Source organism: Leopardus geoffroyi, chromosome A3, assembly GCF_018350155.1.
Source record: "Leopardus geoffroyi isolate Oge1 chromosome A3, O.geoffroyi_Oge1_pat1.0, whole genome shotgun sequence".
Lineage (NCBI taxonomy): Eukaryota > Metazoa > Chordata > Mammalia > Carnivora > Felidae > Leopardus > Leopardus geoffroyi.
Window position 1 is genome coordinate 103,421,077 of NC_059336.1, and position 23,052 is coordinate 103,444,128.

A 23,052-nucleotide genomic window follows, 5' to 3' on the forward strand; every position below is an offset into this window, starting at 1 on the left:
CCATAATTTATTTAACCATTCTTACATTGTAAGACACATTTACTGGTGCCGACTTTTTACAATTATATATGATGCTTCAGTGAACATCTTTGCAAATACATCCAAGTTTCTGACTTGTTCCTACTAATGGATTGCCAGAAGGTAGGTGAGGGGCAGAAGGGTGGAAACTCCTTTTTTAAGGCTCTTAGCTCAGATCGCCAAATTGCTTTCCAGAACGATAATTCTAAACACGGATGGGTGAGGCTTGCGGCACATGTCAGCGTGAACCTCAGCTGGGGACTGTGGAGGAGTCAGGATTGCCCACTTTGATTTTTGCTTTCTTCCTGTCATTCCTGAGGTGATGTGAGAGGTCAAGATTTGACTTGTTACTTTAGGAGATGTAGGGCAAAAAAGAGTAAGAAAATGAATGCTTCTTGAGAATTTACTTTGTGTTGCACCCTGTGGAAACAACAATAAACTAATATGATGCCTGGATGGAGCTGTTTTCTAGAACATTCCACACGCTTTCTTGGCTTCATAAAGTCTTTACTAACATCTTTATTATTTTCAGCCTTTAGGGTATCCAGGTTTTAAAGACTTTGTATATTAGGTAAAGTCATATAAATCATCCAAGTTGTGTTAAGCAGTGGTGTCCAGTGGGGGTATCGGCCCCTGGACACTGGCCGTTCTTACTTGCGGCTTTTCTCTCTTCCTGACCAACAGCCACTATGTCCTGGGCACGCTCAGGCCCAGGCTGGACGCTCCCTCTGAGGAATGTCAAAATTGTCACTTTACACAACATTCTAAGTACATAGACTCCAAAGAAGGCAGTGCTGAGGGTGTCTAGAGAAGGGGTGTTGGCTTTCTGGGGTAATTTTTCTCTTTCCTTCAGGTTCAGGTGGTTTTTTCCTCCATCTGCTAACTGCTGAGTTCTGAGCCTCAGGGGGTGAAGTAGATTCTGAGCGCTGAAGAAGTGGGACACTATGATTCTCAAATTTAGGCTTATTTCTTTTAAGTACCTATAAAAAAGATTGATAGAAAAGCCTTAGCTAAAACCATGAGTCTTGCAGCCAGCCATACACTCAACCAGTGTTCATGGTGCTCAAGTTGAGGTGGCAGATGGTGCCCGGGGAGACTGCCCAAAGAATGCTCTCCAGGAGGCAAAGTCCAGGTCTACAGGTTAGACTGCCTACCACCGCCTTCTTTGCCGGATACCCAGGTGCTGAGGATCACCCTGGGGCAGAGGGTCTAGTGTTAGACCCTCCAAGCTCCTTTTTCTCCAGGGTGCTGACCTCTGCCAGGTGCCAGCAGGAAGGCGAGAAACAGTGGGTTGGGCTACGTGCCGTGTGTAACGCCACGAAACAATGGCTGTGGCATCTGACGTTCACGGGATTGAACGGAGGCCCCAACCCCTGTCCACGTGGCCCTGTAAACATTATGTAATCCACTCAGTCTCAGGTTCCTCATCTATAAAATGGGCTAATAGAACTGCCCACCTCTTAAGTTGGTTGTGATCCTATATTAAAAGATCATGTGCTGGAAATGTGTGAAAGCTTAGAAGGTGCTGGATGAATATTACTGTTCCTGAGCCTCATCCCATAGAACAGTCAACAGAGGAACAGAGGCAACCACCTAGAAGCACCTGGGGTGCTTCTAATGGGAGACTTTCAGTATGTGGAGAGACTTTGGAGGGAGATATTTTCTCTTGAGCAGAGAGAATTTCTTGTGCCCTCGGAGGGTGCTCACACGACAGGCGTGATTTGGGGCACTTCCCACCTGTGGGGTTTGGAGTCCCCACTCCTCACACCCTGGTGCCCCAGGGATTCCCTTTGGGTTCCTGTCATCTACGTCTTCCCCGGGGCCCTGAGCACTGTGCTCGTTGATCAGCTGTCAGGGAGCAGAGGTGCCCAGGCAGACTGGGGAATCACAGGGACCCCAGCCAGGTACAGGGCACACAACTGCAGGTGAATGCAAGACCCAGAGGCCCATGGGCAGTGCTGGGCAGTGGGCAGACAGAGGTGGGGCTGTCCCCTCTCCTGCGATGACCTCGATACTATTGATGAGATTTTGGGGTGATAGTGGGGTTCGGAGCTGATGGACAAGAAAGAATTCTTGAAGACATCTTTGGTGTAGAAAGGTGATTTTATTAAAGCACGGGGGCAGAAAGAGCTGCACTGGGTTGTAAAGAGTGGCTGCTTGTATACTAAGGAATTGGAGGAGATAAAGTCAAGAGGAAGTTTTCTTTTTTTAAAAAAAAAAAAAATTTTTTTTAACGTTTATTTGTTTTTGAGACAGAGAGAGACACAGCATGAATGGGGGAGGGTCAGAGAGAGGGAGACACATTATCTGAAACAGGCTCCAGGCTCTGAGCTGTCAGCACAGAGCCCGATGCGGGGCTCGAACTCACGGACCGCGAGATCATGACCTGAACCGAAGTTGGCCGCCCAACCGACTGAGCCACCCAGGGGCCCCAAGAGGAAGTTTTCTAAAGGGATTTCCATGTGCTGAAGAAGACTCACAGGTTACTGGAGGCCTAGCTATTGTCAAGCTAAGGTTGTTTTTCCCTCTAGCAAAGACTTAAAATGGTAGGGATCTTCTGGACATTAGGCTTTTGATAAGATTGTCCTTTTCTTGTGATTGTACTAAGATATTTGCAAACTGATGGAGACTCTATCAGTTTAACCATTTATTTTCTGTCCTTTCCTTTGTTCTTGGGCAGCCAGAAGTGCCTGAGAAATGTCACACATATCCCACCCAGGGGTGGTGGGGGCTAGCTTGCACTTTGCCCTCGGCTCAACTTATGGTCCTTCATGATCAAAAGCAGGAGACTCTGATGGGGACAGACGGCCCCGGTCGACCTCAGGGCGGCGCTTGGGAACAGGAAACTTCATAGCCCATTACCGCCCATAGTCCAGTCCCAGGAAGGTAGCCTTTGGCTTGTGGCCCAGGCCCGGTTCCCACCAAGGGTGACCTGAGCTACCTGAGCTGTGTGGGACACAGAGCGTGGCAACTTTCATGCTGGCTGCCTCTTGCAGGATGGCTCTGGGGCCTGGCCAGCCCCCGTGCAACCTTGGACAGCTGGGCTTCTGGCAGGTGGCCCCGCTGACAAGCAAAGGGCCTTGACCTACACCTGGCATGTGGCAGACCCTCTGCTGATAGGAGGTGACTGAGCCCCAGACTGACTTGGAACTAACTTATTAACCCTGGTTTCCAGAACTGGGCTTAGATGGTGCCCACCCTGGAGGCTGTATTTGTTTCTTCAAGATGAAAAAAAAGAAGAAGATCTTCTCAGAGTATAAGTAACTCTTCACAACTAATCCCAGTGCATAGAAGAGTGAATGTTCTTGGTGTTTTCTCGAGGTTTCTTAAAGGAAATCTCTCACCGTTCTTTTGGGCGTGGTACTTGGCTGCTGGGAACAGACACAGTTTATCTTGCAGAGGAAACTGTTTTGCAAGAGGTTTCCCACAATTATGGTCTGAGGGAGGGTCCCTGCCAGCTTTTCTTAGTCACTTGGGCTTAGGGGGAAGGTAGGTTTTTGTTGTTGTTGTTCAGTCTTCTTCTTTTTTTTTCATCTGAAGGCCAGAGCCATCTGGGAGCAGGCACACACGGGTAATTACCCTGAGTTGGGGAGACGAAAGGACTGCTGATCAGCAGTTCTCAGAGCTGCTGCAGGTGTGGCTGATGGCTTTTGGTGGAATGTCACAAAGTACTCAGGCTGGGGGGTGAGTCAGAAATCCTTAGGTCACTTGTGGTTTTCTTTCATGGTTTTGCTGTGACTATTAACTTGTTTTTACTTAACAAGAAAAACAGGTGTTTGGGTGTCTGTTGGAAATAGTGCTGCCCTCTCTTAGCAGCTTTTTGCAGTCACATGGCTGCCCCAGTTTGGTCCACACGAAAGACATCACACTAAGGGGGAAACCGGCGAGCCCTTTAGACAGGGCCTGCCTGGACGCTCAGATCCTTGCCATGCTCGTGAAGAGGGACAGTGTGCTTGGGGTGACCCATCCTTTGATGAAGTTGTATTTCTCACTTGGTTAGTGAGCCCCCAGGGCCCTCCCAGACCCCTCTGGGGCTGACTCCCCTTTTGGAAGTGAGCGTGTGTGCCCTGACCCTGGCTTTGATTTTCTACATGCCGCCTCGACGAGCTGACAGCTCTCACCTGGCATTCTGGTGCTTTTTGGGTGGAAATAAAAGTGGCACGTTTGTCCCAACATGGCTTTGGGCTTTCTTTCCACCTGGCCATGCAGCTAGATACTGCAAACGCTTTTCCTTTCCCGCTAACATCAACGTACACACTCCGAATTTCCACTGCCCGCAGAGAGCGCCTGTGTCCCCACCCGCAGGTGCCCACCGCTTCCCTCCAGTCCTCAGGCCTGAAGGACGAGTTGCAAGCTTCACTGCAAGGACTTTCAGAAATGGGAATATTTGGTTCCAATCAAATCTGGTCTATTCACAGGAATGAAACCGATGGGCGGTGCCAGATTGGGCCCTCAGCCTTGGGACTGGAAGCGGCTGGAATCTGCCAGACAAACACAGGGAAGGAATCTCTTTTTTTTTTTTTTTCCTTTCTGCACCCGGAGTTAAAGGTGGCCCCAGATGTCCTGCTTTTATCCCATTTCTATTGGACTTGCATTACACCTGTCTGTGGCCTTTAGACACGGACTTCTTCAGGGTCAGGTTTTTAATTTGCAGCTTGGAGCCCAGGTCGCTGGGCAGCCATACAGTGACTGCCCAGTGCACACCTACTCGCTCCTTTACCACCAAGCCAGACCACAAGGCTGCGGGCCCCCTGGAAATTGTGGGGTGCTCGGACTTTCCCTTCTATGGCAGGGAGCTCCAGAGATTTGCTGCCTTGCCACATCACTGCAGCTGGCAGGAAGAATCAGGGTGGTGGGGTGAGTCAGACATTCTGCGTTATTAGAAATGAATGTCACAGGAGTCATTTCCGAGGGAGATGGCCCGCACGGTGCTGCAAGCAGCTGTCTCCAGGAGGTGCCGGCCCTGCAGCCGGAGGAACGGTTGCACGAGTCCCCTCTGCTCCCTGCCGGGCTGTGTCCCCAGTCCTCGAACCTGCCTGGCACGTAGCCGTCAGTTCATTGATCGGAAGAGTTGTTTTCTTCTCTTTGGGAGGTAAGAGGTGGGGCTGAGTGGGACACCTGTCAGTGTGTCATGGGCCACTTACAGGGCCATCTTTTTACCTTCCTCTTCCCTTATGTAATTTTCGGGGGGACACAGGATGGTGTAAGCAGGAAGGCAAGAAGACATCGGGCTGTTGGGAATGAGTAAGTATGTCAGACTGGGGATCTCGGGCCCTTGCCCATTCTCGCCGAGGGGTGGGCTGCCTGTAGGAAGGGGAGCTGGAGCTGGGCCCACCCAAACCCCCGCCAATGAGGGTGAAGCCAGCTAATGCAAAATAGAGGGCAGATTGGCTTTTGGAGAGAGTGATGTTCTCTCCAGCACATCCTTGCCAGGAATGTGGAATGGCATCAGGATGAGGCCCGGCAGGCACCGGAAGATGCCCTTGCAGCAGATGAGTTTCCTTTAGTCTCTATAATTCCCATGTTCAGGGAGTAACTGTGCTCCCGCTGCCCCCACCATCAGGCCTGCGGTCAGGAGGCTGAGGGTGGCTCCTCACCCCGGCTAATGAAGCCATAGCCAGCCACTGTGCAAAGGGTTCATAGCAGCTGGCACAGAACAGGTGCCCGGAGGACCCCCAGACTCCTGAGGGTGTGGGTGAGGCTGGGTGGCGAGGCATCTTCCCTGCTGGCTACACTCATCAAGTACAGAGACAGCTCTGCTTGGCCTTCTGGGCACCCGGGAGATGTCTGTCATGCTGGCGGGCACCATGAAAACCCCGAGAGCCAGAGGTGGACACGGGTCTTAACATCCATATGAGCCATTCCTGAGGTTTCCCTTGATTTTATCAGCATTGATTGAGCACCTACTGTACATGGGGAATTGTATCAGAATCAAAAAGATGTAGCTGTTGCTGGTGACAGGTGAGATTTGGCATCCAAACAGGACCTGCTGTCCTGCTCCCTGGAGCCTGAAGGAGTTCTTAGAGAAATGGGGGAGCAGGGGTCCTCAGAAACTGCCAGCAGAAGAGAAGCATTAATTGTTTTATTTTTAAAATCTCATTCCCTGGTTTTTGTTTTTCCATCTGGGCGTAGCTCTGGGACATAATCATGCCAATGTGCTTGCTTGCCTGGTCCGATCTTCCCATCTGGGATCAGGCGTGGACACGAAGCGTGGAGAGCTGGTGCCCAGAAGAGGGACCCGGAGGAGGGGAGGCCGCCCAAAGCCCCTGATGCCTCCTTTTACTCTGTCTTATTGACTTCCGGGGGAACCAAGGCTTGTCTGGGGTGAGCTCTGCTGCACGTGTTCCATTGTCCCTGTCCTCGTGCTGATGGGCAGTGCATTGCGTTTCCTCTCCCAGCATGCCAAATGACCATGATCTTCCCCTCCTCTATAGTCAATGCTCTACCGGAATGTCTTTTCACTTTGTGCCAAGCAGCGTGTGGCCAGGGGTGAGACAGCCAGCCTGGGCCTGTTCCCAGAGAACACTTCCTTCAGGAGAGAGAAAGGAGCCCAGGGAGTCCAGCGCAGAGGCTCTCGGCACAGGCCCCGTGGCCCCTCTCTGAGCCGCTGAGAGTTGCAAATGCTTGGGAGGCATTCTTTGCCATTGGGGCCTTCCTTCTGAAGAATGGGCCAGCTCACTCTTTGAGCTCACACTTTAGCCTAGTGTCCTGGAGATAGTGGTGGATGGATCCGGGTACCCCTGTGGTGTTGGGATAAACACTACCTCCAGCCACCTTGCTGACCTGCCCCCACGGAGGAGCTGTGTCCTGTGTGACTGGGGAGACTAGTGAGAGCCTGAACATACTGGGCCACATTTACAAGGGAATGTGGCCGCTGTGTTGTTTCATTAATGTTCTCTCTTTTGCACCCTGTGCACACATCACCATGAATCTCACTCTTCTCTGTTTTCTCTCCAGATGGCAAACACATCTGGGGTAGAACCAGTCTTTTTTACAGCCCATTTCTGTCCTGCTGTCTGCTGGACCTATGGGCCAGGCAGAACCTTCCAAATAGGACTTAGCAGACCCAGCCTCCCCCTGGAGGTTCCAAGGCCTAAACTTGAATGTGATGCTAGGAGCCTCCAGTTTGTCTTCTGGGACCAACCAAGTTCTCCAATCCAGCTTTTTTCACAGAGCTGTGAACTTTGCAAATTTTAGGCCATTCCGTCCTTATTTTCATCAAGTTTCTGTCATGCACAGGCTGTAAGATTTCAGGGGAAATATAAGTTTTCTTGAGCATTGATTCATCACAAATACTCTGAGAAGGGAACACACTCATTAACAAGTTTACCTCCATGTTCTGGTTGTAGTGCCACCTTATAAGTTGCATTGGCCTCATTGGCCAGTCTGCTTCAAGGTGTCCGGGACTTCAGCTGGCGAGACACAAGGGCTGGTGGTGATCGGGGCTGAGGGCTGGAGCCACCTGAAGGCTTGTTTGTATTTGTATTTGTGGTGACTGATGCTGGCTATTAGCTGGGACCTTATCTGGCATTGTCACCTGGAATACCTACAGATGTCCTGTACTTTCTCTCAGCATGGCAGCCTCAGAGGGGTCAGAATTTTTACATGGGGCTCAGCGTTTTAGCTTCAGGGTGGAAACTAGATCACCTTTTGTGCCCTAGCTCTGGAAACCAGGTGTGCTTTTGGTTAAAAGCAAGTCCCAAGCCTGCCTAGATCAAGGGGAAAGGAATTAGATTCTACCTCTTGATGGAGGAATGCAAAGTTCTGGAAAGACATGTGGAGTGGGAGGTATTCTTGTGGCCGCCTTTGGAAACACACTCTGCCATAGAGCAATCAGTGAGAAGGAAAGTGCAAAAGTTTCCTATTTTGTCTGTCTAGTTCTACCAGTGAGCACAAGGCTGAGAAGGGCAAAGCCTGGCAAGAGGACTGTCAGGGACAGCCAGTAATGGAAAGGGTGGTGGGTTTCTCATACAGTTGACCATGAAATACCCAAGTGGAGGCCAGAGGGCTCAGGGTCCCTTGATCTGGAACATTGTTTGCTGGTAATACCCACTGTTCTGGACTTTAAATCTGAGCTCTTACATTATGCAATGAAGCACCACCCCCCTTGCCATTTTGGGCCTAAAATACACCAAAAGGGTGGTGATAGCTTCCATAAAGTTACTTTGTGTAGTACTTGGGGCCTAGTATGTGTGCAGAAAATGAGGCTGTTATCATTGTATGACTTTCTCATAATTTTTTTTTCTCATAATCTTTAATACAGGAGTGATACGTCCTTTTTCTTCTTTAGAGGTACCTGAAGATGAACTCTATTGAAGGTTTCTATCTGGTTACTGCTGTGAGGATTTAAGAAGTTGACTTAACTCTTACCAGCAACTCCTGAGGCAAGGAATTTTGTGATAATAATTTGAATATTAATAGATTAAATATCTATTCAAATGGATAGAAAACTGCCTTATTTTAAATTCTTTATATTTTAATTACTTTTTTACTGTGTTGTTTTGAGCATCTGGTATCTAAACACGTCATATGTGTGATAAACATAATTATTTTAAAAAATCTGTGATTCAAGGATCCTTTAATACTGTCTTCCAGGGCCTGTGTGCTGGATGCCTATCCCTGGTCATGTAGGAAAGAGAGTTCATTCCTCCATTATCTGAACTAAAGTGAATAGAAATATCCCAGGGGCAGGTAGATTAAAAAATTTTTTAAAAAGATGTTTACTTATTTCTGAGAAAAAGAGGGGGCAGGGAGGGGCAGAGAGAGACGGGGACACAGAATCTAAAGCAGGCTCCAAGCTCTGAACTGTCAGGACAGAGCCTGACATAGGGCCCAAACTCACGAGCCATGAGATCATGACCCCAGCTGAAGTTGGACGCTCAACTGACTGAGCCACCCAGGCACCCCTCAGGGGCAGGTAAATTTGAGCTAAAGGCCACGTGGCTTATTATAGGACCTAAAAAAAAACTTTTTGTGGCTATCACGTTTTGATATTTAAATGCCTAGATTCAAAGCAGTAGCTTTGCAGGGGACCTAGTGTACAATGTGGAATACTGGAAATGGCCACACGTGGGTGTGTGTTCTCCACTGGATACATCAAAGACCAGGGGGACACCGAGGTCTGCCAGCTTCGATGCCAACATCAAGTAAGCAGATGGTGCTGGCAATGTTAGCAGCCATTAAAAATCATGTTTTTCAAGAATATTTAATGACACAGGGAAATATGATCCAATGTGAAGTGAATTGCATCAATACTCCAAACTGTGTACCAACTGTATCTGGTGAATCAGCTGTAATAACACAGGCAGGAGGCAGAGCCAGCCAAACGCTGCTTATTCATTTCCCAGGAAGTGGGAATGGGGAAGAAGCCCCAACAGAAGGTACAGAGCCCTGGAAGGTCAGTTAATACCTGATGGGGCCAGAGTGTGAGGATAATTTTTATGGGCAAGGAGGAGGCAGGGCTGGTGGGAAGATTAGGGGAACACAGTAAAAAAAAAATCACCACTGTAGACAAAGCTTATAACTGTAGACAAGGTTCATCACTGTAGACAAGTTTCATCACTGTAGATAAGGTTCATCATGGTAGATGAAGTTCATCACTGCAGACCAGGTCCATCATTGTAGACAAAGTTCGTCACTGTAGACCGTGTTCATCACTGTAGGCATGGTTCCTCACTGTGAACCATCTCCCCATGAGCCTCCCCTATTGTGTTATTCTACATTGAGTGGAGGCCATCCATTGCTGCCCTCTTGTTTGGCAGTTCCTTGAGGTGCCCCTAAAGTCCTGTCTGCATGGTTCTTATTTAAAAAAATTTTTTTTAAATGTTTATTTATTTTGAGGGAGAGAGAGACAGAGTGTGACCAGGGGAGGGGCAGAGAGAGAGAGGGAGACACAGAATCCGAAGCAGGCTCCAGGCTCTGAGCTGTCAGCGGGGCTCGATGCGGGGCTCGAACTCACGAAACGCGAGATCGTAACCTGAGCCGAATTCGGATACTCATGCATCCCTGCAAGTTGAAGGGCAACTTGAATGCAGTCTAGTCCCAGGGCTAACGGGTCAGTTTTAATGAATCTACAAGCCTCCAAAGTAAGTTGCATCTGTAATTTTCAATTGTCAACTCTGATAGTTATAAATAACTTGCTTTGGGCAGGGTTGTTCATCTCCATGGGCTTAATGTATTCATATGAATGGAACCTATTAACACAGATTTGTGTGGCCTTTGCAGACAGGGGTGTTTAATTATTTTCAGCTGTTGGTTTAGGTAGACATAAAAAGAAAGAAAATTGGTTTGCCTTAAGAAGGTGAACAAATGGAAAAGAACAGATTCTGGTGCCAAAGCGATTGTTTTCCATGTGCCATTGGCCCATCATTGCCACCCTTGCAATCCCAGGGTTACCTAAGGAGAGAATGCAGGGTGAGGGGGCTCATATTTTCCTTCAGGGGCCTGAGAATCCAGGGGTTCAGCCACTTCAGTGGTATTCAGGCAGAGGGCATCCTAATGCTTGCTTCTGAGGCAAGTTCCCTTGGCCTCTTCCTCCAATGATTATTAACAGACCTCAGTGTATTTGTTGGTATTAATGTCATTCCTTCTGAGGGAAAACTTTTGGACCTTCTTATTAAAAATAAAAACAAGAAAAAGAAAAAGGAAGCTTGTATTACTTTAGGAGGAATACATGTTTATTGTTGAAAATTTGCTTATTGGCCCTTTGCTATAAATCCTTCTGGTTCTTTCCTCTTAATTTATTTTTTAAAGTTTATTTTTTTAAATTTATTTTGAGAGAGAGAGTGAGCTGAGGAGGGCAGAGAGAGAGAGAGAGAGAGAGAGAGAGAGAGAGAGAATCCCAAGCAGCTCCACACTGCTAGTGCGGAGCCCGATGAGGGGCTGGAACTCATGAACCGTGTGATCATGACCTGAGCCAAAATGCAGAGTTAGACGCTTTACCCACTCAGGCACTCAGGTGCCCCTCTTTTTAAACTTTTATTCTGAAATCTTTATAGAGTCACAGGAAGTTGCAAAGACAGTGCAGAGGCTTCCTGTGTACCCTCCATCTAGTCACCCCACTGGTTACATCTTACATAATTATAGTATGATACCAAACCCAGGAAACTGGCCTTTGTCCTATGTGTGTGTGGTTTTATGCTGTTTTGTCACATGTATAGATTCCTGAAAGCACCAACTCAACCAAGACACAGACCTGCTCCATCACCACAAAGATCCCCATGTTCTTCCCCTTAAATCATGCTGCCCCGTTTCCCCACCATCCCTAACCCTATCAACCACTAATGTGTTTTCCACATTTGTATTTTTATTTTGAAAAGTTATGTAAATGGACTCATGTGACCTTTTGAGGCTCCAGTGTTTTCTCAGTGGAGTACAAAGACCCATCCAAGTTGTGTGCACCCACAGTCCATTGCTTTTTATTGTCAAATAGTACTCCATTGTGATGGGTAATTTTATGTGTTAACTTGGCTCGATCAAAGTATTGACCCAGATATTTGGCCAAATACTATTCTAGATGTTTCTGCCAAGGCTGTGAGGGTAACATTTCAATCAGCAGACTTTGGGTAAAGCAGATTATCTTCCATAATGTCAACAGGCCTCACCCAATCAGTTGAAGGTCCTTTTTTTTTTTTTTTTTTTAATGTTTATTTATTTATTTTGAGAGAGGGAGACAGAGAATCATCAGCAGGCTCCTTGCTGTCAGCGAAGAGCTCCATGTGGGGCTCAATCTTAAGAACCTTGAGATCACAATGTCAGCCAAAATCAAGAGTTGGATGCTCAACAGACTGAGCCATCCAGGTGCCCCACAGCATCTGGCTCTTGATTTTGGCTCAGGTCATGGTCTCACGGTTGTGAGATCGAGCCCTGTGTCAGGCTCCACACTGAGCACGGAGCCTGCTTGGGATTCTCGCACTCCCTCTCTCACTGCCCCTTCCCCACTCACTTGCATACGTTCTCTCAAAAATAAATAAATAAACAGAAAAAAAGTGAGTCAGAGGCTTAATTGATTCAGACACCCAGGCACCCCCAGTTGAAGGTCTTAATAGGAAAAAGAAGAAATACCTGGATTCTCCCAAGAAAGAGAAGCCTGTCGGCAGGCTGCCTTCAGATTTGAGTTGTCACATCTACTCTTCCCTGATTTTCCAGCCTGCCAGCCTGCTCTGCAAATGTCAGCTTCCAGTTCCCTGAGCCAGTTCCTTCAACGCTTTTTCTCTCCATATCTCTGTGTCTGCGTCTGTGTCTGCATTTGCATCTGTGACTGTGTCTGTGTCTGGAGAACCAGGATTAATAATCCTTACTATGGTTGCACCACACTTTGTTTAGCTATTCACCCATTGAAGGACATTTCGATTACTTTGCTCTTGGCTATTACATACAAAAAAGCAACAATAAAAACTGTGTATAAGTTTTCTCACCCAGCGTGGAGCCCAGTGCAGGCTCATGACCCATGAACTCATGACCCCGACATCAAGACCTGAACTGAGATCAAGAGTCAGGTACTTAACCGACTGAGCCACCCAGCACCCCCTGTGTATAAGTTTTCATGTGAACATAAGTTTTTATTTCTCTGGGATAAATGCCCAGGATCACAACTGCTGGGTCATGAGATAAGTGTGTGTTTAGTTTTTAAGAAACCACCAAATGGTTCTCCGGAGCGCCTGCACAATTTTACATTCCTACCGGCAATGGATGAGAGATCTAGCTTCTCCAAATTCTCGCCCGCATTTGGTATTGTTGCTATTTTTTTAACTTTATCAATTCCGATAGGTGAGTTGGGTTAGCTCGCCTTGGACTTAATTTGCACTTCCCTAATGGCTAGTGTTGTTGAATATGTTTTTATGTGCTTATTGCCATTTGTATTTTCTCTTCAGTGAAATTTCTTTTTCTTTCTTTGCCTTTTTTCTAATTGGATTGTCTTTTCCTGTTGAATTTTGAGAGCTTGATATATATATATTAGTAATGATAATAAATAATACATAATATAATTAATATATAATTATAATATTAATATTATAATATTAATTATATTATAATATTATATTAATATAATATTATATTCCAGATATGAGTGCTTTGTTAGATATGTGGTTCGCAAATAATTTCTCCAGTCTGTAGTAGGCAGAATTTTAAAGATGTCCTCCCAGAATTCCCCTTTCCCTGATTATTCAATCAAACATTAACCTGGGTACTGCTGTGAAGAGACTTTTCAGATACAATTAAGGTTGCTAAGTGGCCAACTTTAAAATAGGGAAGATTATCCTGAATAATCTAGATAGGCTCCATGTAAACACAGGAGCCTTTTAAAGTAGAAGAGGAAGTGGAAGAAAGAGAGAGAGAGGGCAGAGAGAGGGAGAGAGGGAGGGAGAGAGAGAAATGGAAAGTGGAGAAGAAGGAGGAGGAAGAACAAGAAGAGGAGGAGGTCAGAATGATTTCAAGTGTGAGAAGGATTTGATTTACCATTGCTGACTTTGAAGATGGGTGAAAGACACGGAACCATGAACCAAGGAATGCAGATGTCTAGAAGCTAAGAATGATCCCAATCTGACAGCCACAAGGAAATGGTAACCTTTGTCGTACAACTGCATGGAACTGAGCTTGGCCAACAACCAGAATGAGTCTGCAAGATTAATTAGCAGAGCCTCTAGAAAGGAACACAGTGCTCCTGCTATGGCAAATCTAGAGCAGAGAAACCAGCTGAGCCTACAAGCCTTCTGACTTCAAAACTGTTAGAGGGGTGCCTGGGTGGCTCAGTCGATTGAGCGTCCGACTTTGACCCAGGTCATGATCTCGCGGTCTGTGAGTTCGAGCCCCGCGTCGGGCTTTGTGCTGACAGCTCAGAGCCTGGAGCCTGCGTCAGATTCTGCGTCTCCCTCTCTCTCTGCCCCTCCCCCACTCATGCTCTGTCTCTCTCTCTCTCTCTGTGTCAAAAATAAACATTAAAAAAAATTAAAAAAAAACTGTTAGATAATAAATGAGTGTTGTTTTAAGCTTCTGCATTTGTCGTAATTTGTTATGGATGCAATTGAGAATTAATACACAGTCTGCAGTTTGTCTCGTCATCCTCTTAACAAGATCTCTCCCAGAGCAAATTTTTTAATTTTGATGAAGTTCAATCTATCAATTATTTTCTTTTGTGGATTGTGCTTTTGGTGTCAAGTTTAAGAACTCTTCCCCAAGTTCTAGGTTCGGAAGATGTTTTCTTATGTATTCTTTGAAATCATATAGTTCACATTTTACCTTTGACTAACTGATCTGTTTACAGTTAATTTTTGTACAAGATGTGAAGTGTTGGTTAAGGTTCTTTTTTTGCCTTTGGTTATCCAATCACTTCAACACCAGTTGTTAAAAAATTACCCATCGAATTGCTTTTGCACATTTGTTACAAACCAGTTGACTGTTGTTGTGTGGGGCCATATTTTTTTTTTCCTGTTCTGTTCCACTGGTCTACATGTCTGTTCCTCTGCCATTAACACATAGTCCTGATTACCATAGCTATATAATAAGTCTTACAATTGGGTTGAATGACTCCTCTCATTTTATTCTTTTTCAAAATTATTTTAGCTGTTCTAATTCCTTTGTTTCTCCACACAAATTTTGGAATAAACTTGCTTATATTTACAAATACCTTGCTGAGATTTTGATAAGAGTTATGTTAAATCTGTACATCAAATTGGGGAGAATTGACATCTTTGCTATGTTGGGTATTACAATCCATGAATGTCGTGTGTCTGTCTGTTTTTTGTTTTTATTTCTTTCAGCAGCAGCTTTCAGACCTTGACATGTAAGTCCGGTATATCTTTTGTTATATTTATACCTAAGTATTTCATTTTTAAAGAGACTGTAAATGGTATTGTATGTTTAATTTTGATTTCTGTGTATTCATGCTAAGATATGGAAATAGAGTTAATTGTCCTTTGTAGATCTTTTATCTTGTGACTTTAATAAAACTGTTTTATTAGTTCCAGGAAGTTTTTCATTTGTTTGTTTTGTTTTGTTTTGTTTTGGAGTATGTGTGTCTGGTAGATTCCATACATGGAGACCCTCACGTCATCTGCAAAGAACAACACTTTAGATTCTTTTTTCTGATCTGTAAGCCTTTCACTTTTTAAAAAATCATATTTATTTATTTATTTATTTATTTATTTATTTATTTATTTATGTATGTCTTATTGCCTTAGCTAGAACTTCCAGTACTATGTTGATAATAGCAGTGAGGACAGACATCCTTACCTTGTTCTTGACCTTAGGTGGAAAGTGTTCAGTCTTTCATCATGAAGTTTGATGTTAGCTATAGTTTTTTGATAGATGTTCAAAGCTGAGGAAATTCGCCTCTATTCACAGTCTTCTGAGAGTTTTTGTCATGAGTAGGTGTTGAGTTTTGTCAAATGTTCTTTCCGCATCAATTGCTATGATCATGTGATTTGTCTTCTTTCACCTATTGATGTGGACTACACTGATTGGTTTCTGAGTATTGAACCAACCTTGCGTCTCTGAAATAAACCCCACTTGATCATGTGGTATTCTTTGTGTGTACTGCTAAGCCTGGTTTATTGATACTTTGTTAAGAATTTCAGCATCTATGGGCACCTGGGTGGTTCAGTTGGTTAAGCGTCTGACTCTTGGTTTTGGCTCAGATCATGATCTCATGGTCCGTGAGTTTGAGCCCCGCATCGGGCTCCGTGCTGACAGTGTGGAGCCTGCTTGAGATTTTCTGTCTCCCTATCTCTCTGCCTCTTCCCCATTCTCTCTCTCTCTCTCTCTCTGTCACTCTCTTTCTCTCTCTCTCTCTCAAAATAAATAAGCTTTAAAGAAAAAAGAATTTTAGGGGCGCCTGGGTGGCGCAGTCGGTTAAGCGTCCGACTTCAGCCAGGTCACGATCTCGCGGTCCGTGAGTTCGAGCCCCGCGTCAGGCTCTGGGCTGATGGCTCAGAGCCTGGAGCCTGTTTCTGATTCTGTGTCTCCCTCTCTCTGCCCCTCCCCCGTTCATACTCTGTCTCTCTCTGTCCCAAAAATAAATAAACGTTGAAAAAAAAAATTAAAAAAAAAAAAAAAAAGAAAAAAGAATTTTAGCATCTGTATCCATGAGTTCTATTGGTCTGTGGTTTTCTTTTTTTGTACTGTCTTTGTCTGATTTCATATCAGGTAATACTAGATTCATAAAAATCAATTGAGAAGTGTTCCCTTCTTTTCTGTTTTCTGGAAGAAATTGTGGAAATTTGTGTTCATTTTTTTTTTAATATTTGTTAAAATTCCCTTCAGTGAAATAATCTGGGCCAGGAGGTTTCTTCTTAGGGGGTTTTAAAATTAAGAGTTAATTTCTTGATTAGTTATAAGGCTATTCATAGTATCTGTTTCATCTTGCATGAGCTGTAGTTGTTGGTCATTTTCAAGGAACTGGTTTATTTCATCTAAGTTGTCAAATTTATGCTCATAATGTTTTTCATAGTATTTCCTTATTACTCACGTAATGTCTGCTGTGATCTGTAGTTTTGTCCCATTTCATTGGTGATATTGGTAATTTGTGTCTCCTCTCTCTTTTTTTCTTTGTCAGTCTTGCTAGAGGTTTGTGAATTTGACTGTTTTTCAACGAACCAGCTTTTCGTTTCATTCATTGTCTCCACTGATTTTCTGTTTTCAATTTTAGCGATTTCTGATTTTCTGATGTTTGGTTCTCCCCCTCCTCCCAAGCTGGGTCACGGAGGAGAAAGTGGAGAAGTGTGTGGGGGTGAAGAAGCTGTCCCCATCCTTCTGCTTGGAGGGTTGCTGACCGTGAAGCCAGAACGTGGTAGTTACAGGGAGCACTCCAGCAGATCTTGCGGACTTCAGGCTTCACTGAGGAGTGTGCTGGAGGTGGGGAGGAGGGCAGCTCTACCAGACACTTCCTGGCCTTTCTTGAAGGGGATCTTGGATCTAGTAGAGTTCTGGACCCCAGGGACACTATCCCATTTCAGCCTCAGCCTGGTCAGGAAGTAATGGCAGTGGAAGCTGAGACTCCTCTTCCTCATCTAAGGCTCAGAATGCATCCCTCTTCTCCCAGCTCCAATCTGGAGAACTCTGGAGGCTCTTCATTTGCATTTAGGGAATGCTCCCTGGGGAGGAATCTGTAGGAAAATGTTTGCTTTTGGGAATTCAAATCTCCTGCCTGGGTCCAATAGTTCTCTCTTGTTTGTGGAGGTGGGGTGGCCTGGATGGTACCCTGCCTGACCTCCTGCCCTGAAATAGCCTGGGGGGTATCTGTATCTAAGCCTATCCAGGTGGTCCCCCGGGGTAGGTGGGGGCAGCACAGCAGGGCCCTCCCAGTTAACAGAAGGACCCAGCCTGCTTTTCACATATAAATATACCAGGGGAAAGTTTCCCAGACCTCTCAGAGGTTAAATGGCTCTTACAAAATGGTATTTTGATGAATTGAGCATAAATGAATTGGAAATGTTCAAATAGCATTTCCCTAGGGTTTGCAAACCAAGCAGACAAGTACTTGGCAAAGGGCCTAAGGGGCTGGACCAAGAGTTTGAAAAATGATTTGTGATGTTATAAACCCTAACTACCACCAGCTTCTCCTGTCTCCCATTGAAGCTGCTGCAGAGAGACCAGGAGATGGAGGTCTTAGGTGGGAGGGGAGAGCTTTCTCTCCTGGTGAGTGGAGGGAGTCACTTCCATGGTCATCTGTCCACGTACACTTCCCACCTGGGCTGAGTTTGCTGTCAGATCTGCCTGTCCATCTGTCTGTCTGCCCATCCATCCACCCGGTGAACACTAATTAAGTACCAACTGTGTGCATGGTTTTGGGAGGACGCAAGGTAATGTGGCTCAGTCCCTACCCTTGCAGGGCTCAGTGTCACGGTGGGAAGGTCTTGTAGCAAAGCCTTGAAAACAGGCTGGATGATCTAGGAGCCTGGGGCAGACTGACATCCCTTGAGACTGAAGGTGACAAGTTGCCAGAGTTTCTAATGACACTTCAGTGGGGCACTAGGATGCCTCCATGTTGGATCAGGAACCCCGAGATGAGATGTCATTTGGGATGGGAAGTGAAAAAAGAGGTCACCCTTTGCTGGAGCCCAAAGCTGCAGTGAACCTGCTCCTGGACAATGGAATCTAACGATCATGGCAGTGGGAGGGTCACCCTTGCTAAGGGAGAGCCTCCTCTCTCTAAACCCCTGCCTAAGACCATTGTTTATTCTCCTGTGCAGCCCCTCCCACAACCCTGCCCTCCCTCAAGAAAAAGAGAGTTAGGGTGAGGACACAGCCCAGGGTCACCTGACTGGAAAGAGGGGAGCTGGGACCTGAATCTGGGCTCACTGACCCCTGCACTAGGGGATGGGGCTTCTCTCTAGCAGGTGAGAACAGAACCAGGGCACTAGCTGCCACAAAATCCAGACTCTGCCATCAGGCCGGGGATGTAGTGTTTGATCTTAACTAGGAAGAGAAATTGCTGAGAAGGGCAAGGGTGTGCTAGCCCAGGGAGGTCTCTCGGTGAGCCCAAGTCCTTCTTGGTGCAGAAGACAGAAACGTGGAAGGATTGGAGGACATGGGACTTGATGTCTAACTACACTGACCCCATCCTGTCCCCTCCACCCCCCAAAAAAATTAATGACTGTCCCATTTTAGTAACATGGATTTTTTTTTTTTATCTCTCTTGGACACAATTATGCTTTGGGTCAGTGGTGTAAATTTAAATGTTGGGGAACCTACATAAATATTTAATCCTTCTTTTTCTCACCTGTCCCCTGAAAAACCCCTTGCCAATGTGCCCTGCCAGGTGAGCAGATTCTCCGAGTGACATCTGCACACTGACCTGCTTCTAAGCCTAGAATCACCACGGGTCTGCCAGCTATAAATGCAGACCGAAGCAGGGACATGGGGCCAGTGACTGACACGCCTGGAAAAAAATGTGTTGGTGCCCTGAGTGTCCAGACTGGAGACTGGACATTGGGAAGGTTTCAAACAAATCAAAGTACTATCTTCCCTTGATGTATGCAGTGGTTGATTCCTGGCAGATTCAGTGTATTTGAAACTGTGAAAAAAAAATACACAATGTTTACGTGTCAAATGGAGTTCGGTTCAGGCTCAGGTAATACTGAACAGATTTTCACCCACACGGATGTCAAGGAACATGTTTAAAAATCATGTGGGCGGTGGTGGGATTCTCTGTGTTATGAAGGAGTGTCCCCAAGGAGACCTTACCCCCTTGCTAAAACCACTTGCATGAATGAGACATTTTGGAAAGCATAAGAAATGGGCTGCAGATACCACAGCCTCTGTTGGGTAAAGGGACACTTCTCTCTTTCCCTCTGAGGACACGTGACCATTCTAGAAATCTAGACCCTTGTTTTTAAAGTTCATTTATTTATTTTTGAGGGAGAGAGAGAGAGAGGACAGGCAGGGGAGGGGCAGAGAGAGAGGGGGACACAGAATCTGAAGCAGGCCCCAGGCTCTGAGCACAGGTCTCTGTCAGCACAGAGCCCGACACGGGACTCAAACCCACAGACGGTGAGATCATGACCTGAGCCAAAGTTGGCCGCTTAACCAACTGAGCCACCCAGGCGACCCCCTCCTTTTTTTTAAAGTAGAAATCTAGACACTTCTGAGGCCCATCCAAAATTAGTTATTTTGAAACACAACATGTTACAATGGTTTTCCTGGACAGGTGATGTTTTTCTTCTTATACTGCTCAAAATAAGAAAATGACTGTTGTGTTCCAAAACAACAACCAACGAAAACACCCTCTGAAAAAATGGGTGCTTTAGATGGCCAGCTGCTCGTAGCTCCAGCACTCATATAAATGCTGCCAATTTTTAAATTTGGGGGTGTGAAATACATGTTTTACGAGCCCCAATCACCACATGGGTAAAGGCAAAATTCTGTCTTTGGCTTCCTTGGCTCACCCTGTGTTGTCAAAAAGCTTCTGGTCCAGCATCTGGCTGCAGGTGGCATGACATGAGAAAGTGCTTAGGCTCCTTTGCTGATCAGCAGTTCTGGGAACCCTGAGACACTCTGATCCATAGGGTTTCGAGTGTGAAGGGATAAGGGGACCCTGTCCTTGGCCAAGCTGGGATATGTGCCCATCCTCAGTAGGTGTCCCCAGCAGGGACTGGGGACAAAGCTGGGAGACATTCAGCCTGCAGCTTCCCAAACTCCTTCCCAGCCAAGAATCCAGACCCTCATCAAAATCCTATAGGAGAAAACAGGCAGCAACCTCTTTGACCTCAGCTGCAGCAACTTCTTCCTTGGTATGTGTCCGGAGGCAAGGGGAATAGAAGCAAAAATGAACTATTGGGACCTCATCAAGATAAAAAGATTCTGCACAGTGAAGGAAACAATCAACACAATGAAAAGGCAACTGGCAGAACGGGAGAAGATATTTGCAATGACATATCGGATAAAAGGTTAGTATCCAAAATGTATAAAGAACTCAACAAGCTCAAAAAAAAAAAAAAAGAACTTACGACACTCAACACCCAAAAACCAAATAATCCAGTGAAGAAAGAAGACATCCAGATGGCTAATAGATACATGAAAAGATGCTCAACATCACTCATCATCAGGGAAATACAAATCAAAACCACAGTGACATATCACCTCACACCTGTCAGAGTGGCTAAAGTTAACAACTCAGGAAACAACAGATGTTGGTGAGGATGTGGAGAAAGGGGAACACTTTTGCACGGCTGGTGGGAATGCAAACTGGTGCAGATACTCTGGAGAACAGTATGGAGGTTCCTCAAAAAATTAAAGATTGAACTACTCTCTGACCCAGCAATTGCACTATTAGGTATTTATCCAAAGGATATAGGAGTGCTGATTCGAAGGGGCACATGCACCACAATGTTTATAGCAGTGCTATCAACAATAGCCAAAGTATGGAAAGAACCCGAATGTCCATTGACTGATATATGGATAAAGAAGATGTGATATATATGTACAATGGAATACTCCTCAGCAATCAAAAAGAACGAAATCTTGCCATTTGCAACAATGTGGATAGAACTAGAGGGTATTACGCTAAGAGAAATAAGTCAACCAAAGAAAGATACGTGATTTCACTCATACGTGGCATTTGAGAAGCACAACAAATGAACATAGGGGAAGGGAAGGAGAAATAAGATAGGAACAGGGAGGCAAACCGTAAGAGACTCTTAAAGACAGAGAACAAAATGAAGGCTGCTGGAGGGGAGGTGAGTGGGGGGACAGGTTAAGTGAGTGATGGGCTTTAAGGAGAGCACTTGTTGGGGTGAGCACTAGGGGTCATATGTAGGAGATGTATCACTGGGTTCTATTCCTGAAGTCAAGACTACACTGTATGTTAACTAAACTTGAATTAAAAACAAAACAAGAATCTAGACCCTCTGGGAGCTGATTCTTCCCCACCAAGAAATTAGTTTGCATAATAAAAGTTCAGAGCTTGAGTTTAAGGGCTTGGCCTGGTGATACCTGGGGAGGAGAATATGTAAGGAGCGGGAAGTTGGTTGCTCACAGGAAAACAGCTTCAAGTGATGAAGTCTTCCTGGAGCATCCATCAGCCATGGGCTGTGCTTTTGAAGCACGCCTAAGAGCAACAGCTTACCTGTGCTCCAGCTGCCAGTCCTGGTTGCTTTCTGTACAACCCGGCTGCGAAGCCTGCGGTAGAGCTGTGCTTTCCAGAAACTTCCAGAGCCAGTGTTGTGAGACCTCCTGTCCCAGGGAAAGCCCTCACCCAGCCACGGGCCTTCCCCAGCATTGCAGATCTGAGTTCCATCAAGGGAGTCCAATATTTCTCCTGTGGGAGGGAGTAAGAACCCGAGGGCCAACACAGGCCCCTCGGTGAAGCAGGCCCTGGGCCGAGCCCAGCAAGTAGGGAGAATGGGTTGGTGCTCAGGCTGAGAGTGGAGGCTGCATGGCCCTCCTGCACCCTCATTTTCGGTCAGAAAACCTGCCTGAATCATGTACTGTCCTCCTGGGGCTCCTGAATCGTGTACTGTCTTTCCAGAATGCTTTGAAGACAGAGGTGGCCCTAAAGGGACTTGGGGGGCCTTAGACCACCCACATACTCTCCTTCCCATCAGTGGGCTGGCACGTCTGAGGGACACTCACTGGATAGCTGCAGCTCTCCACTTCCTGGTGTGGCAAGCTGGCATTTCCTGTCCTGTGGCAGGTGGGGCATGTGACTAGTTCTGCCCGGTGAGTCATGAGCCAGAGCGAAATAGTTAAGTATGGGTGTGAGACCCTCCGGGTGAGTTGTGAGCCAGAGTGACACCGTTAAGTATAGGTGTGGGGCCTTCCGGAGCCCTCTCTCCTCCAACATTGGGCCACATTGGAGGTCAGGTCCCTGAGTGGTCCTAGGGAGCACCAGAGGTTGGGGCTACAGTTTCAAAATGAAGACCCTCCCAGCCCTGGGTAACTATGGGGTATCTGGCAGGGAAAGCCAAGCCAGAAGAATTGGGCGTCCAATATTACTCAAAGAGATGAAGCACCTTGCCAAAATGTGACGTGGCTAGAAGGTGGGGAATCAGGCTTTGAACCCCAACGTTGCCAGAGGACAGGTGTCCTGCCTCCCAGCCACTGACCTGTGGTCCCCAGTGCAGATAGCTGTGAAGTGATTAGGAAAGGGCCCCGGGGTTGGTGACAGAGGCTGCTTTCTGGAGTGCCCAGCTCTCTGGACACATAGTGGGTCTATACTTACTCGGGGGCAGAAGACATGCCTGGCAGGAGGACTGAGTGCCACAGAGCACTGATTCCACGCTTCACCTCAACTCTGTGCAGGCAGCACTCGCCCCACTGTGTCACAGAGAAGGCCCGCAGGTCGGAGCGTAGCTCAGACTGGGCCAGCCCATGTCACCTCTGCTCACTCTCTGGCTTTAGCCCTGCACCACAGGAAGTGGGAGCGACTTTAGGCAATCACCGCCCGGGTTAGGAGATTCCTCTCACATGGCTAGCTATGACATGGGTCTAATCCATTATTGAGGCTCCGCCTGGGCAGGAACCCAGGTGGGGCTGTGCAGGGGAAGGGTGACATGTTTGGGGTGGTTGGCAGGGCAGAACGAGTAGCTTAGGCACGTG

At 46.4% G+C, this 23,052-nt stretch overlaps 1 long non-coding RNA gene across 1 annotated transcript; it reads left to right on the forward strand.

Annotated features, from left to right (window-relative positions):
• Positions 1-2,155: 2,155 nt before the first annotated feature.
• On the forward strand, positions 2,156-21,458 carry LOC123581135. Its single transcript, XR_006703613.1, has 3 exons — positions 2,156-2,167; positions 3,461-3,465; positions 21,208-21,458. It is a non-coding gene; the product is annotated as an uncharacterized LOC123581135 (long non-coding RNA).
• The last annotated feature ends 1,594 nt before the right edge of the window (positions 21,459-23,052 follow it).